The 6,000-nt window shown below is 44.2% G+C and overlaps 2 protein-coding genes across 2 annotated transcripts in view; both read left to right on the forward strand.

The window, feature by feature from the left end:
* LOC138952270 (tryptophan--tRNA ligase, cytoplasmic-like) overlaps positions 1-6,000 on the forward strand; it is a 306,357-nt gene that overhangs the window by 235,575 nt on the left and 64,782 nt on the right. The gene's annotated exons all lie outside the window — the stretch shown is intronic.
* The window catches only part of LOC138952272 (uncharacterized), a 52,892-nt gene that overhangs the window by 370 nt on the left and 46,522 nt on the right, over positions 1-6,000 (forward strand). The gene's annotated exons all lie outside the window — the stretch shown is intronic.

A 6,000-nucleotide genomic window follows, 5' to 3' on the forward strand; every position in this document is an offset into this window, starting at 1 on the left:
CTGTTACTGGCACATACACAGCTATATATCTCCCTTGTTCTCCACGTCGTAAATAAATTGATACAACGCAAACAATAAAAAAAATAAAGGTCCACAATAAACATTCTTTATGCTTGCAGGAGAATTTTTTTTTATTAAAGTCATAGGTCCTCCTGAGCAGCAATAATTAATTCACACAAGAGGTTGTGTTGATCAAAATCAACCTCGCGGGGAAAGTATGTAATGCTGTTAGTTACAATGTTACGAAGGAAACTGTAAGCCATTTGTTCGTTGTGGTATCTGCATACTTGTGAATGATTGATGTTTGACTGTTGTTCATGATGTCAGCGATTCAAAGTGACATCATCACAGTGCATTGCACCATCAACTGACAATAAGTCATGTGATTGTTATGCCAATAACACAAAAGGTTATTGAATGAAGTGAATTGACTGATGTGATCTTGCTGTGCTTGCTGAGCCTGTACGCGGTTTTCACACGCGGGTGTTTGTTTATGTCCGGTCGTTATTTACCTTGCTAATCTGAGTAGCCAGCAGACGAACAAGATTTGAACATTCAAACAATAAGTACAGCACAATACACACCCCACAAATGCACCAAACACTAGTCTCACCTTGCATTGCCCCGCCGAAACTTAGCCCTCTCATAATAATCCATAATATATCGAGACCACACACACGATGTGTAATGTTCTCTCTATTCTTCAGTCACACGAGAAGAAGCAATAAAAGAAAACCCGACAAAACTAATCAGGCTTGAGTTCAAGACAGTTGAGCGGAAGTGCACAAGCAACATCAATCTAGACTTCAATATTAGAGAGTGCTATCGTGACTGGATCCACTATGGCTCAATGGTACTGTGATTGGATCCACTAGGGCTCAGTGGTACCGTGAATGATATCATTACACGATGTATCCATGGACTTCCACAAATTTCCCAAACGCAAACCAGCTTTCTTTATAAGTTTTATATGTTATTAAAATAGTACAATAATTTATGAATATATGATGTGCATAAGTCGTATTATTGATGTAAAAATGTCCAAACCGAAACTAATGAGATGTGATAAACCACAGGCACTCGACAAAAAGCAGCTAGGTGATTAATATTCAGCTCTTAGACTTTGTGACCTAAAATGGTATACGTGTGTCCTCTTATCTGTTACTTTTATTATTATAGTTATTGGTATTAGCTCTTGGTTCTTTTACTTTTTAATGAATGATTGCCCAGACACAGATCATGTGAACATGATAACCGGGAAGTGATTTTCCCTTCTGCCTGGACGAAGAAACGAAAGCAGACGACACCAACGACGCTGGAAAAATGCACTAACACTCTGACCTCTCACCTTCACACACACTAGAAACATCACCACAACAAGAACACTACATACCTCCCGCCTCCCTTGCTGATAGTTAGTATCCATAGCCATCGAATCTCAATAATATTCCACAATTACATATACACATGTACTGACGAGATGAGTGCACGCTTAAAGTAATTATTATAAGACAAGCGCATTATAAATACTGTAATTATTATTATTATTATACTGTACCTCCTGTACCGCTCTGGACACCATTGTATCCAAGGCCTGGTCGCCCACAGTCCGGCTCCGGGGATTGATCCCACGATCCTTACAAAATTTCCGAAGGTTGGCCGCCGAACTTCCTCTTTCCAACCCGGATTTTCGAAGTGTGTTTGACACGCTTTCGTATGTCTCCCCGCTATTTAGCAGGGCAATTATCATGGGCTGATACTCCTCCAGTGCCATCTTAATTTGCGCGCCAGGGAACTTGAGGGAGCATCCCGTTATTGTATTTATCACGCGGGCTTTGTGCTTCGCACTCAAACAAAAATGAAGAAACGGAAGTTGATTGTTTTTTGTTTATCGTTTAGAAAATGAAATATTGAAAAACGGAAGTAAACTGTTTTGCTGTTTACCGTTTTGAAGAATGAAAAACAAAATATTGAAAAACGGAAGTAGACCTTGTTTCGTGTTTTGATTTGTGAATTGAAAATCAAATATTGAAAAACGGAAGTGAACTGTTTTTCTGTTTACCGTATTGAAGATTGAAAAACGAAATATTGAAAATTGAGTCGTTTTTCATTTTTTGTTTTGTGAAACTGAAGATGAAAATTGAATTAACGGTGGGTACCGTCATTGATCTGGTGACAGAGGAACAATATTTCCGTCTGAAGCTCTTCCCGGTTTCTGGAACCATTTTGGAGAGCAGTCAGAGCTGATTTTGAGTCGGAGAGAATCACGACTCTTGTTGGGGGTTGAGGGAGGTCATTGATATAGTGGCATGCTCTTAAGATGGCGTACATTTCTGCCGTGAAAATGGACACATCCTGGTTGAGTTTGAATTTTTTAGTTATTTTGAGGTCAGGGATGACAAAAGCACAGCCGGCTTGGCCATCATTTTGTTTTGAGCCGTCAGTAAATATATGTTTTTTAGACTCCATGGGTGTACTGTTGACGATAATTGTGGAATATTTGTAGGTGATCTTTGTAACTGTTTGAGATTGTTTCTCTTACTATTGATGAGACAAGCATAGGGTTATCTTTCTTTGTTATACCCAGATCATGATCAGGGATGATATTGGGGGACTCCATGAACCAAAAGGGGAAGGGGTTAATGGAATTTTCGTGTAGCTTTTTTCTGGTGACAACCATGAATGTTGTTTTTTTCGGCGGCGATTTCAAAGCCGTTTGTGTGCAAATAATGGATTATTTTGTCTACTGCGTTTTGATATCTCTTTAAGTTAGTTTTGTGTTGAGTTTCTCTTGGTTTGTGATTTGACCACAGAGCCAGGTCGTCTGCATACAGTGAAATCACTGTTCCATTCGTCCCGGCTCTGTGGATGTCATACAGCATGATGCTGAACAATGTCGGGGCAATGACACTGCCCTGAGGGACTCCCATGTTAACTTTGTGTGCTGTGGATACATCTCTGCCTACTCGGACTTCTAACGTCCTTTCGTTGATAAATTCCTTCACGAAATTATAGTCTTCCTGATATACCAATGTTTTTCAGTTTTTCCAATAGTTTGGTGTGCCAGACTGAATCGTAGGCGCGTTTAATGTCAAAGAAGGTGGCAAACATGGTTTTGTTTCTTGCTGGAGTTTTTTTAATGTGGGCAGCTAGTTTAACAATGTTATCTGTACAGGACCTGGACTTTCTGAAGCCGGCCTGGCACGTGGGGATGATGCCATGTTTCTCTAAGTAGTGTTCCAGCCTATTCTTGATGATTCGTTCATAGATTTTGCCAATATGGGGCGTGAGAGATATGGGTCTGTAACTAGATGCTAACTGCTTTGGTTTTCCGTCTTTTGGAATTGCTATCACCAGCGCTTCTTTCCACGCCTTGGGAATTGTGTTGCTTTCATAACAGGATTGGAAAAACTTAAGCAGTATGTCAAGGAGGCAGTCAGGGAAATGTTGTATCATTTTATATGAAATTGGATCTTTGCCAGTGGACTTGTTTCCTGTCTTTATGCTTTTTATTGCTTTCTTTAGCTCCTTTTTGGTTAGAGGATGGTTTATTGGTAGGGTGTTATCTTCAGCTGGGTGAGTGTAAGTCTTTTGGTGTTCTTCTCTGTATTCCCGCCTGTCTGCTTCAAGGTGTTCGGTCTGACTGGCCCTGGCAAAAGTTGCTGCCAAAAGCTCAGCCTTTTCAAGGTTGTTAGTGGTGAGTTTATTGTCAACTATCAAAGGTTTTTCCGGGAGTTTATACCTGTGTTTGATTTTAGTTATCTTTTTCCAAATTTTTCCAGTATCCTCTGGGTTATTTACTTCATCCTTTACAAACTGTTCCCAATAATCTCTCTTGGCTTTAGCGACTGTGTGGGACATGTGACTTTTTGCTTCTCTCATTACCTCTTGATTTGCATCTGTTTCATTCTTCAAGAGGTCTGATGTGGCTCTGTTTCTTGCGTTTTTGGCCTGTTTACAGTCATCATTCCACCAGGGGTTTGGTGCTGTCTTTCTTTTATTTCTGTTGGTGGTGTTTGTTGGGATTGTTACATTAGCTTTTGATATGATGAACTCTCTAATGTTTTCATAAAATGTGTCTATGCTTTGTGATTCTAACTTGGTTATGTCGCAAGTAGAACATTCTTGTCTGAAGGCCGACCAGTTGGCTCTTTTATAATTGAATTTGGGAAGGCTTGTGTCCTCTGCGAGACCGGGGTTTATGTTATGTAGTGTGAGTAGGATTGGCCTGTGGTCCGAGTGAAGTGTGTCGGGAATGATCGTCCAGTCAGCTCTACTTGCTAGTTTTGTACTGACAAGGGTTAAATCTATAGCTGTGGCTGACTGTTTGTTATTATCAGGAAGTCTAGTTGGGGTACCGTCATTTAACACAACCATGTCTGAGTCTATTATACGGTCTGCCAAATGACTGTGTGTGTTGTTGTTCTTGAGTTTGTCATCCCAAAGTGCGTGATGGTCATTGAAATCTCCAAGTACTACCCAGCTGTGTGTCTCACTTTGGAGGTCCCTGATCCATTTTGTGTATTCTTCTTGACAACCCGTGGGGTAATATACATTCACAATGTTTGCCTTTTGAGCATGTTGAGCCATGAACACCAACGGTCTCTGGGCATGTCACTGGGTGACGTCTTATCCGTTTTCTTCTCACTTTCAGGCCTATTAGCATGGGAGGCAGCGTCAGCGTAACTACGACGCGCTTGCAGCTGCGTAACACTATCATCCGCACTGGCCCCAGGCGGGCCTCTAATAGTCTTAGCACTCTTATTCTTGCCGAACAGGAACGTCTTGACCTCTCTGAGGTAAAGTCCTAAACCTCTGGCGGTGAAGTGTACCTTGTCCTGGATCAGGCTAGGGTCAACCTTCCCCTCGCTGTTAGTTGACCACACAGCGTCATGAGGGAGGAAGGTTGTACCATTGGTCTTGCACAAGTCAGTCAGTTGTTGGTTCATTTTACGAACAGTAACTAATCTCTTCCACGGCTTCTGGGGTGGGATGGCCGAGATTGCGATCTGTGCGTCAGGCACCTTACTCTTGACGCTTGTAATAAGAGCAAGGTACCCGTCAACAAAACTGTCCAGCAGTGTGGGCAGCACCTCGATTGCAGCCACGTTGTTGGTGCCGACATGCAGCACCACTTTGGAGATGTTGGTCGCGGTATCCACGGTCTTGTTGAAGACTTCGGTGACGTCCGCTACTCTGGCACCCCTGAGCGTTCTGACCTGCACCTCGCCACCACGACGCAGCCGCTTTGGGTTGACATTCTTCATATTTGAGTCTCCGATGATGAGGGTGGTGGCTGAGGAAGGCAGCTTCAGGTGCCGAGCAGCGGGGACAGGCTTGAAGTCGGCGTCGCCTGCGGCCTGCGACGACGTTTCATCCTTAGACCCAGGGGGCTGGTTACGGGGAGAAGGGGGTAGGGCAGGAGAGTTTTCGATGTTGGATGGGGGCAAGGGGGCAGGGGAACTGTTGGCGAGGGTTTGTGTTGGGTCAGAAGGGTTATTCGTGGGGGTGCCGGGGGAGGGGTTTTTGGGATCATGGGCATAACGGCCAATGCCGCTTACAACGGGTATGGGGGTCTGGGTTGAGGCTGAGTTACGCGCAGGGCAGGACTTCTTGGCGGTCTTGAGGTTGGTCACCTTCTGTTCCAAGCTCTGGCACTGCCGCTGGAGAGACGTAAGCTGCTCTCCCTGGAGCAGATACTTCCGCAAGCCGCTCTCCCTGGAGCAGATACTTCCGCGCCAGTTCCTGCAGAGCTTGGTCCCTCTCCTGGTTGAGCACCAGCTGCCCACGCTGAGTTTGGACCTTGTAATTCTCGAAGTCCTCACTCAGTTTTAGCAGCTGGGCCTGCAGGGCGGCGATGACGGAACCGTTGTCGTTGCTATCCTTCTGGACAGCAGAGTCGACGTGGGCCTCCTCCGTTTGGCTAGTGGTGTCATCAGACTGCTCCCCGACTCCATCAGTGTCGACCTGCTCCACGCCGCCATCAGCAACCGCCACAGC

The sequence above is a fragment of the Littorina saxatilis genome, linkage group LG17, assembly GCF_037325665.1.
Source record: "Littorina saxatilis isolate snail1 linkage group LG17, US_GU_Lsax_2.0, whole genome shotgun sequence".
Lineage (NCBI taxonomy): Eukaryota > Metazoa > Mollusca > Gastropoda > Littorinimorpha > Littorinidae > Littorina > Littorina saxatilis.